General features: G+C 36.8%; 1 long non-coding RNA gene across 1 annotated transcript; it reads left to right on the top strand.

Annotated features, from left to right (window-relative positions):
* The first annotated feature begins 5,165 nt into the window (after positions 1-5,165).
* LOC307047154 lies at positions 5,166-9,650 on the top strand. The gene is made up of 4 exons (XR_013810364.1): positions 5,166-5,300; positions 6,324-6,605; positions 7,907-8,989; positions 9,500-9,650. It is a non-coding gene; the product is annotated as an uncharacterized lncRNA (long non-coding RNA).
* The last annotated feature ends 2,560 nt before the right edge of the window (positions 9,651-12,210 follow it).

A 12,210-nucleotide genomic window follows, 5' to 3' on the forward strand; every position in this document is an offset into this window, starting at 1 on the left:
CAGCTCTGAATTATGTGAGATGACGGATGGTGGGGATGGCAGCTCAGTGCCCCTATGGTCATATTTTTTTGGCCACACACATTAAATTGAAAAATACTCTGAGCATGCGCAGTGTAGTTTTTACAGTCACCATTGACTTAGACAGTGAGAGGGAGGGGCATGATGGGGTTTTGTCCCACATGAATCAAAACGTCTCAATAGGCACACACTGTAGACACTAATTAGAAGAATACAGACTAAAACAGTAATATACAGACGAATCAGATGATTAAACATGAACTTAAAATATATTGTATATATATATATATATTTAAAAAAAAAAAATACATTTAAAACATTTTTTTTTGGTAATCATTATTTGTAATACTTTCTGCTGATACTAGGTGGGGCTGTGTCAAGCAAAGAGCACATAGATCCATAGATCTCTTAATGTTGCTCTCAAAGTGCACCAGATTGATACTTTTAACTTCAATATTTAAAAAAAAATCTTCCCGGGGGAGCATGCCCCCAGACCCCCCTAGAGAAGGTGAGGACTCCCCTATAGGGTGTTAGGTCCATTCCCCAATCATAAAAATAGCACTTTACCACTGCACCCTCTCTAATCTCAGATGCACCCTGAGTGATTTTGTTCTGGAACCAGGCCTGTTGAGCAACCATAACTACCTCCACTGTAACTGCTGCGATGCATACGTTGGCTTTAGGTGTGGGGAAGATGGAGGAAAGGCATTTTGCCCAACTTCAAGATAGTTTAATGAAGTTGCACAGGAGTGAAGTAGCTCTTAGTGACGGCAGCTTCTCAAAGTTTTAGCTAAGTGTCGGAAAATTGTGGGATTTAATAATTCAGAAATCATGCAATACTAAAGGTTCAAAACCCTATAATTTCTCTTTCAGTTTTTCATGCTTTTCTGAACCACCACACATGTTTTGTTTACTGTATACTGGTAATTAATAATGATTAATTACAGATTATTATTGCGATAATGCGAATACATTTTTGAATCGATTGACAGCATTCCTTTTCATTTTTATTTTAAGTCTTTAGAAAAGTTCGTAATCCAGGACTTCCTTGCAGCACCACGATACTTCATTTAGAATATTTTCACATATTTGGCTTTTACCAAACAATGCAATCGCTTCGATTAGGATATTGCCCTTGTCCATTTTTGTTAAAATTGCAACACATTCTGCAGCCCTTTGCATCTGATCACAACAAAGTTGGTGTCTTGAAAGAGCGAACCCTCAGTTAAAGACAGAAAGTCTTGAGTCTTCAGCCGACTCCACGTTAACCCAGATCAATGCAACAAGACCATATAGCCTACACAAGTTATATTTGGGTTACTCCCTTTTTTTAAACTAAGGGTAATGAATGAATGTTTGGCTAGTGTCCCCTCCCCCATTAGTTACTCATTAAAGTGGACCAGACTACCCGTCAGTTATGCACACGGTTCACTTCACCTGCATTGTAAGCAAGTATTGTACCACACCTTAATCTTATCAAAGCGAATCCCTGTCATTGTTCAACCTTAAATGAAGTTGAGGTATTTGATTGCTTCAAATACCATTTCAAATAGATTTGAAAATAAATTGGAATATAATATATCATGGCATTATGAATGGATTGTATGCACACTTTAAAGGGTATAACCTTCCATTAGGACTGACGAAAACCAAAAACCACCCCTTCATTTACAATCTTAAGAGGTAGTAGCTTGTCCTTTGGTAAAGCCATAAATCAAAGTGTTGTTTTGAAGGTTTTTGGTCAGTTTTTAAGGCTTCAAATATCATTAAAAATACCGGAATTACATTTAACGTTGAAAGATTTGAACATATATTGGAATTTAATATATCATGGCATTATGAGTGGATTGTATGCACACTTTAAAGGGTATACTATTCCATTAGATCTGGCCAAAACGAAAAAACCACCCCTGCATTTACAATCTTACGAGGCCATAGCTTTTCATTCAGTAAAGCCATAAATTAAGGTGTTGTTTTGGAGGTTTTTGGTCAGTTTAGGTTTCTTTTTTTACCACATAATTGTATAAACTCTGCATCTAACTCATAATTAATGACATGCTCTTTTTAAATGGCAATGTTTTAGGGATGAGACTCCAATTTTTGAAATTGATGGATAAGTTATACTATCTCTGGCTACCATAATGAAATCGTTAATGTACTATTAAGGAGTGTTTTCAGAAGTAAATTAAGGTTGAATTCATAATTTATCTTGAATTAGCTACTGTTTGTTTCACCGTTCAACCTGAGCTATTTCTTTACATGTCTCACAAAGTGACATTTGACTAATGTTCGACTAAAGAATGAATGTATTGTATGTAACTCTCATGTCACATTTGTATTAAATTGAGTGTTCATTCATATTAAAAACGATATTGTACTGTACGCTGTGTACTGTATGTGGATATCCACCCACATAAACAGTGTTTCTTTTTCTCACGTACGTAAAAAGCAAAGAGGGCTTTGTTTTTCCTATTTGCAAAGTTTATGGTATATTCCCTGAATAGAAAGAACATGGAAATAATCCGATGGCACAGCAGCGTGTGGGTGTCTGTTTGTATTGTGGGTGAATATGCAATGCCTAAAGTCAATAGTGGATCATAAATGAAGGGGGAATTTTGGAGGTTGATTCAGTTCAGTGGAAATATGAGACAGTCTTATTGTGAAGAGTCACCTCTGTTACTCATAGTCATTGTATAATCTGTTATTGAGAATTATTGTGTGTCATAAGTTTAAAAAAGTGATAATTGAAAAGTAAGTTGGACGAATATTTGTAATCCCCCTGTAGCTTATGATGATGTCCTGACTTTCTTTCATGTTACCTGTTTACTGTAAGTGTGAAATGAATATGACAAGAACATGCAAATATAAACTACTGAAACATATCTAAAAAACAAAGATCATGACGAGAAGAAAGGGGGAGAAAAGAGCTGTCGGCAAATACTATGCAAACATCACATCCATTTCTGGGAATGACACTGAATTTCAATTACTGCAATAAAGTCAAAGTTCAACCTGAATGAATAAACGTTACGTCAACCAGCCGTAATTAGAAACACAATCTTCTCTTATGGCGGTGCACTAAAACTCCACCAAGGGTTTGCATGAGTGAAAGAAATGCATTGTTTAGGGATGTTTCCTTCGTCTTTCTATTTTCATTCTCACATAAACAGACTTTTCATAAACAAACATTTGACTGTTTTGCCTTTCGAAGCATTTCACCAGAGAAGTCCCGCCTGTTCTCCAGTGATAATGATCTTTTAATGTAATAAAAAGCAATCATTACTGTAATACATGTTGTTATAGTAGGACATGTTTCCGTAAGTGTACCTCCTCTAGTTCAAAGTACATCGCACATGTATACCAGTACTCAAATGCCACATCCCGAAGGCTAAAAAATGACTTTTAGTTTAGTGATCTGTGTCAGAAAAAGGCAAGAAGAGTCAAACATTATATTGTAGATTTAGGCGGTTAACAGATCGTACACCTTAAAGCTTTTTTACATAATTTGAGTTGGCTTGCTGAGAAGCCGTTCTGTAACTCAGGCCATTGACTCATTTCCCGTATTTTATGTGTCGGCTTTATTTTAAAGAGTATAGGGAACTTGTATTTTGTTTTATTTAGTATAGACCAGAAATAAACAATAGACACAAGTCTATGATGCAGGGGTGGGAGAAGTATTCAGTTCCTAACTTAAGTGAAAGTACCAATACATGAATGTCAAAGAACTCCATTAAAAGTAAAAGTCCTGTGTTTAAAACCTCACTCAAGCATAAATACAGAGGGCTTAACAGCAACATTTACTGTTACTGTTAAAGTACTCATTCTGCCTCAGTCTTTCATATCTTATATCTCATAATATAAATGACATTATTGGAGTTAATAGTGTTGTTTACAGCTGTTTACCTTTTGTAGATTAAACAGTTATTCCACTGGGTTAATCTTGAAGGATTCATCTTTAAGGTTTATTACATGTTTTTTAATGCACAATCTGAAAAAGTACCTAAAGTGAGGCTGTGGTGCAGTGGGATATAATAGTTTTCCACAGTATTGAATGTGTGTAAGTTGCTTTGGAAAAAAGTGTACTGTATGACAAGTGACATGTACAGCATGTCAGATATATCAAGTGGAGTAAAAGTTCTATATTCACCTTTGAGATATAATGGAGTAGAAGCATAAAGTACTATTTAATAATGGAAATACTTAAGTACAATTTTGAGTTACTTGTACAACACTTGAGTGAATGTACGTGGTCGCTCTCCTCCACCGGTATGATGAGACAACATAACATGCTCTCAACAAAACAGAAACAATTGGACTAACAAAAAAATACATTTAAAGGAAGTACGTTGACACACACACACACACACACACACACACACACACACACGCACGCACGCACACACACACACACACACACACACACACACACACACACACACACACACACACACACACACACACACACACACACACACACACACACACACACACACACACACACACACACATCTTATATATTGGCTCATAGTCCTATACTCTTCACCAGAGTGTGTTTCTTCCCTTTCTTCATGATGAGTTGGGCCACCCTGCAGTGGTCTGTGTCAAACTGGCTTTGCAATAGGTTAGGGGTTTGCATTTTCTAAGAATCCTTGAATTCAAATAAATTCTCCAATGAGTTTTAAATATTTATATATTACCCAGCAGAATAATTGTATGTATTGTCTGTAGAATATTTTCATCCAGAACTGCAAACAATATTTCCAAAGATGTTGATTTAGAAAACACATTGTGGACAGCTCTGAATATTGGTCCACAAAGTTGCAAGATTTGGACGTTAGAAACCCGAATGCAACCGGTGATAAGGAGCCATCTGGTGTCTGTTGCAAGGCTAAAAACAATTGTGCAAATTCAACAGGGATGTTTCTACCTGCCATGTCACTGTTTCTTTTTAATTGAAGCTAACCTATATTTAAAGAATATTAAAAACAAAAGTCCTACCGCCTTAGCACTTGCAAAACCTACGTACTTAAATCCAGATTTCCCTTGTTTCCTAAAGATTGCTTCATCATGTAAATTCTGATGTGAAGCAAGATGATGGGTGTAACTGACATATGTATATATTTTTGATCAGTTCAGAGTATAACTACCAGCCTCTAACTCATAGTTTGTATAAAAAAAGCTGTTTATTTAGTTCTTGTTTAAACACACAGAGGAGTCAGCCATTACAGAAATTACCCCCTCCTGGAAGACCCTTTGCTGTGTTTTGCGGGTGGCACTGATGGGTAAGAACACTTTATTTACTTACCTATTCACGTACTATTGTATTGTGCCCATTTGTATGTTTTTGTTGTCTGTTTTGGGCACTAGATGGCGCAATAGGGCACAGGTTATTTGGGTGATTGAGGCTGTGAGCAAACAGTTTTCGACCATGTTGGAAACATACACTGTTTTGGGGTGAATAGATGGTAATAATTGCAATAATTTCGTACGTCGTAAATGGAGAGCCCACACGTGTAATGAAAAATCACAGTGTCAATCCACGGTGATATTGAGTGGCAATAGTCACCACACTTACATACTTACTTAGTTACATAAACATCTTTTGAAGAGTAGGATGGTTTGGTGTGATAATAAGCTTATGATATGATGCTGACTAAATATTAAATTAAGCATTTGTTTGTGTTTTATTCCGTATTGCACTGCTGAGGTTATTTCAGGGCCTGATATTAAAAATATGTATTTGTATTAGGAGTTAAATATTTCAGTGTGTTATATTAAAGCTGTTGATGTTTAATAGAATAGAGAAAAAACATGCTTTCATAATTATTTTAGATTCTGCAGTGCAATTCTAATTTGTACATATATTTTCAAAATAAATTATTTCAGGGCTCTGATTTCAGTCGTTAGGTTGTTCTGTGTGATATCAACCTGAAGGTGTTTATGAGGCGGAAAAATATGATTGGGCCCACTGGGCTTATTCGAAGCCTCCACCTAAATAATGTTGAAATTGACAATGTTACACAGAACACAAGTTTAATATACAACAAATAATAATCCTTAAATAGTGATGGCAAACATTGAATAATAAAAAAAAGAAAGTGTAATCTCTATTTCTGCAGTTAATGCATTCTTAAAGATTCCTATTAATGTAATGTCTACGCCTGCTCAACGCTGTGATTTAAAGTATGATTATCCTATATCTTGTGGACTTAACAGGAGTATAACCTAATTTGTGAGAGAGGCCTGTGAGAAAGCTTTTTCCTCAATAAGAATACCAATATCCTCCTCCTCCTCCTCTTCTTCAGGTGCTCCAGGTGTGCAGGCCTGGGATCAGATCTCCTGGACCGGGCAGGTGACGGCTGGTCTCAGTAAGGCGTTCACCTGCTCCTCTTCCTGCAGCCCGGACTGCGTCTTCAGCTGTTCCTTAAAGGGCCGCACGTTCAACGGGAGCTCGCTGACGTGGACTCTTGATGGACGGGACAACAATATAAAAACCTGTCTGGAAATGAGCTGATCAGATTTTGGCCACTTTATGATGTCATAACGATTTGTTGGCTTCTGTAACCATTAGCCAATCACCAACCAAGGTACCCCCCCCCCCCCCCCCCCCACCTTATCACCTGAATCTCCTCCTAGAGCACCATTGAATTATTTTTAACCAAATCTCTCTCAGAGGGACGTAGGGAGGGGCTCCTTATTTTCATCTAAAGTAACAGACAGAGAATCAGCACTTTGGAAACAGGGCTGAAACAGAGGGGATTATGGGTAATGCTGCAATGATCTGTTTGGTATTTCGAGCCAAAAACTTCAGAGACATGTTTTGTATATATCTGAGACCTATAATATGTTGATGAAAACATTATAATAGGGGACCTTTAAGTACTGTACTTTTTCTACTGTACAATTCTATAGTAGGCCTACTTTATGTTTATATAATTTCAAGCAACTACCACATTCAATCCCAGATGAATTCCTTCTGCAGAACGAGTACTTTTACTTTGATATGTCACCTCAACTGACACTAATCTAGTTCATTACTGCGATTAGCATTACAACACACTGCCTGTGGAAAGATTTTGATGCAGCAATAGTGTCGCTACCATGCATTAATGTAACTTTTCTTGGTGTAGGTGAGAACAAATGAATGTTGAGTTGGAATATGGGTGTAGTCCAAGCAAGGTAGCCAGAAGTAAGGGGTTGGAAAGTGGGGAAAGGCCATTTACCCTCCCCTCAGTTGCAACTTCTGTGATCTCTTTGCAAGATGGTCTGTAATCATATGGGAACATTGTGTCAGATGCAGTTAGGAGAACTCCACTGCATTTCAAATATGCACACAGTACTTTTTGGCACACTAACAGGATTTTTTTTTTTGAATATAGATTTTATTCAAAGTGCACCAGAAGTCAAGATTATGTTGTGCCGCTCTAATCCTACTGTTTGCTCCACACACTTTCAACAAGCTGCAGAGGCTTGTTATCACACACGCTGATCTTGTTCAATCCTTTTAAATCTATTTGAATACAAAAAAGTGTGAATGCATGAGGTTTCTTTGAATTGAGGCTGTTCCTCATGTTGGTGTGCTTGTCATTGTTGTAAAATGTGTTCATGCATACTGGATTTTCTTTTGGCTTTTATTATTTTATGTTTATTTTAGTCTGGTTATCCTTTTAAAAAAAGAGCTTGCTGTCAAAAGTAAAACACACTTTGAGTTCATTTTACCATCATTCTTCTGTATTGTTGCTTAAGTAAAGGATCTTGCAACACTGCAACTGACTCTGTTGAAGCAAAAGTTGCAGAATTTAAGTTACAAATCATTTCACAATATTATCTCTGATGCGTGTACTTCTTCTTTCCTTCATGATTTGGAAATCCTCTCTTTCTGTTGCAGATCCAGTGTCTGTGCAAATCAGTCCTCCAAACAATGTCCCAACTCTAAACCTGACCCTGGATCTGCTGTGCCATGGTGCTCCACCTGGAGGCTTCTCGGGCCCATCGCAGCTGTCGGACCCGGTGGTCTGGTACAAAGATGGACAGAAAATGACTCCACGATGTGAACATAGGAAACAACGTCACGCTTCACTTTGACTCACTGCTGCTGGATTATACATGTGTGAGATTACGGTTTATCAGACAAGAGTTTTCAGTCGGGGTTATCTGCTCAGCTGTAAGTATTACTGAAGGGAAGAGTAGATATAAGGCAAGGCAATGTTATTGATGAAGCACATTTCAACACAAGGCAATTCAACATTTTAAATTAATTAAAATCATTAATATATGGCGCAAAAGGAACACATTACAAATTACAGCCAAGATGATTTTTAGAAAACATGCAAAATACAAAAAGACCAGTTTAAAATACAACAATAAAGTAAAGTCCAGTAAAAGATATGAATTAGATTTTTATTTAAAGCAGTGGAAAAAAATAAAGTCTTCAGCCTGGATTTAAAACAAGTGTGAGTTTTAGCTTACTTGCAGATATTTTTGGGTAATTTGATCCGGATATATGGAACGTACATTTTTTTTGTTTTGACTCAGTGCTTTATAAACCAGCAGAAGTCCTTTAACGTATATTATTTTGAGACAGGAAGCCAGTGTGAAGACCTCAGAACTTGATTAATGTGATGTAATTTATTTCTGTTAATGAGGACTCGAGCGGTCCTGGATCAACTGCAGCTATCAAAATTAACTTTCTTATCTTTTCTAGTTGATGCGTTAGCATCAACCCAATCTACCGTGTTTCCCGGCAGATTGGGTGAATTCACCTGCTTCACAAGCTGCACCCTAAACGTGGACTGTACGGTCAGATGGACGTTCAGGCAGGGTTTCCCCATCGGTACCTACTTCTCAGTAAACCAGAATAAGCTCAAGTGGACTCCCTCAAACCCCGGTACCTTCCAGAACTTCACCTGCGTTGCAGAAAATGCAGCTGCTGGACGCTCCGCTGAGGCCACAAAGATGGTAGAAGTTAAAGGTGCTGACCAGTGTTTTATCTTGTGTCACATGAGTGTCAAATGACTCTTCCAATATCAGAGTAGCGCATGATAGCAAAGGCCCCACGTAGCTGTGTACGTAACCGGATGTATGATTACCTAGAAGAGCGTCAGCACTGTTTTAGGTATATGATAGCTATGTGACAACGATCAACATGATGATTCAGCCTCTATGGAGATAGACATATGACTGTCATGTTTATTGATTACGTGAGTTTTAGCTAATCTGAACTAAACATCGTATACTGCTTTGAACCGGTATTCCTCCATCTTGTGACTATGTAACTCCCTCTCTTGGATATCAGCATGTGAAGGACACTGTTCAGGAACTAGCTGATGCTCTGTATGTGTCTGTTTGTACTTCCTGTCTTGAAAGGATAATAAATACATGGATCCTGATATTGAAGCTAAAGCCGGTGACGAGTGATATTTTTCCTAACACTTGTTAACTTCCAAATTATTACTGATTTGTCCTCTTTCCTCTAACACAGGTGTTCCTGTCTCTGGATCAGAGGCAGCTCAGTGGACCTTCCACATTGATGCTGAGCTTGGGGCTGCTGCTGCTTTCTGGTTCATAAAGCTATTAAATTGTATTACCTTTAAAGTTTAAATTAGTCTATTTGTCCTATCAAAATTCACTTCTTTGCCTATATCTTTAATTTGTTCTTCTTTTATAAATACAGTGGTTCAGCAATTCCAAAACATTTCATTCATTCATCAATCATGTTGTGTTATAAAATGCTGTGAAAATGATTACAATGAAATCAAAGTGTACAAAAGAGAATGACCAAAGTAAATGTGTTTAAAATAAAGTCCATATCAACCTTAAAACTGCAGGATGGCAAACAAAATACTATTAAAATACAAATTGATATAAGATAATAATACAATTTATTTATATAGCACCTTTCAGAACAAAGTTACAAAGTGCTTTCATATAAAACCGAACACATTTAAAACTACATAAAGAAAGAATGAACTAGAAATAATAGATCAATTAAAAAGAAATGATTTTAAAAGTGAATTTAAAGTAGAAAGACTTTGCAGACCTGACAGTATATGCATGACAATATATTCCCTTATACAAAAGAGTGTAATTTATGTACAGAGAATGTGATTTTATATGTTACCTGTTTATTTTTTACCTGGTTACATTTGACAATAAAGGGTATCTGTGCATGCTTTCTCAGTTTATCTGAATTCATTTTAAAGTAACGGTATAGTAATCTTACCACAATCTAACAAATAATCATTCAAGTTCTGGTTTCAGAGAATATATAGTTAGAGTTGCTTCCGGTTGTCATGTTTCCTGTTACTGAGAGACGGTCCAATGTTTCACAATCAGCTGTCTTCACATCCTGTTGAAGTTATTTCGTCACAAAATGTAATTATTGTCTCTTGATAGTGACTCTTGGTGTTTGCCATTAGCATCTCGAGACATCGCCTCTTTAGTTAACCTCTGATCTGGAGGTGTTACTGATTGACTCGCAGGCTGAAAAAGGTTTTTCTCTTCAGTCAACGTCTATATAGAAAATACATGAATCATTTATACTGATGACTAGTTAGTGACTCATCAAAGTCCCGCCTTTTCCTCTGAACCTGAACAAATAGGAGGGGTAAGACATTACGCAGAGCAACAGATGAGGGAGACAGAGGCCTCGTTGTGATTCACTCTAACAGTTAATACTGAAGCTGAGGTTGCAGTCAAAATTAAATTATATATATTATAACATTTTGTGCAGCTATGTTTACTTTATGTACAACTCTAATACATGTTCTGTGTACTTCAGCACCCTTGATAATCTGTGAAACTTTATTTATCTTGTAAGCCCCTACACACATAGAAGAAGGCTAAATACATTTTAGTAAAGGCTAATTATGTAGATAGATTATTGGAATAAAAAACAAACAATTGTGCTTGAACAACTTGTCCTTTTTTTTCTTTCTTTGCTTTTATTTGTCCGGTCTTTTCCTGCTTGTATTTACTCTACTTGTCTTTTGGGCTTGGCCTGCTGTTTGCTTTCCAAAGGAAGATAATGGGGCTATCAGTTTCAAAAGAAATGAGCTTGATATTGAGCTATTTTTATAACTGCGCAATATTTGTTATATTGTTTATACCTCTGAAGAATGTTGACTATAGTTTAGATAAGTTCAGTTTGGTTTGGTTAATACAATACAATACAACAGTACAATGAAGATTAAGTCCAAAGTCCTACTTCACGGTGTTCCTTAATGTAAATAGCAAAAGGCGATTAGGCAATATCAATGCAACACTGGAAAAAATGCTGCTCCAAAAACGAGTTCAACAAATTGTGAAAACAAGGTGTTTTCACTTGAAATAAGTGCAAACATCTTCCAATAGAACAAGTGAAAATTAGCTTGGTGAGATTGCTTGAAATAAGAAGGGGGATTTAGATAAATCAGATCTTGTAATCAGCTGGGAAAACTTATTTTGAACTATATGTGACCAGAATCAGGAAATGCCGTGTTTCAATATAAGCCGCAGTTAGTTGGTGATTTTCCAGTGAATATGTGAAAATGTATTAATTGGATCTGAGATACAACTCAAAATAAGATTTTTTGACTTAACAAGATGATGCATTGTCTAAAAACAAGACCTCGATATCTCACTGCATTGTTACTTCTGAAGTTATAATGTCTTATAGCAAGTGTCAAGACATATTCTGACTAGATATTAGACAAATATACTTGGCAAGATTTCAAGTTTTTGTCGTGAACAGCAAGCCAACACAATAAAAATACTCTTATTATTTTTCCTAAAATCATTTCAGGGCAATGAAATGCATACAAATGCTAACTATGGGGTTAAGCTTGCACTTCCAAGTTTCCCATAATCCATTATTTGACCTGAAAGCATTAATCACACATTTGGATTGTGATGAGTCATTCCACCGAAACATCAATAAACCCACACGCACATTTACAGTTGAATAAAAGCAAGGCGTTGTGAGAAAGAAAAACTCAGGCCCCTATAAAACAGGTGCACATAATCCTGATCCCGGTCACCACAAAGCACGGCAGCACGATCCTCCTTTCTTTCAGGGAAATGTGGTTCTTCTGGTCCGGGTGTTGGATTACACGACCAGGACATGAGGGCTTCAGGCATTCATGGCAGAAATTATTAACCATTTGCATTCACATTTGCAACATTATTTTGCATACCACACTATTATGAGTTATG

This window comes from Notothenia rossii (genome assembly GCF_949606895.1).
Source record: "Notothenia rossii genome assembly, chromosome: 7".
In the NCBI taxonomy this organism is placed as follows: Eukaryota; Metazoa; Chordata; class Actinopteri; order Perciformes; family Nototheniidae; genus Notothenia; species Notothenia rossii.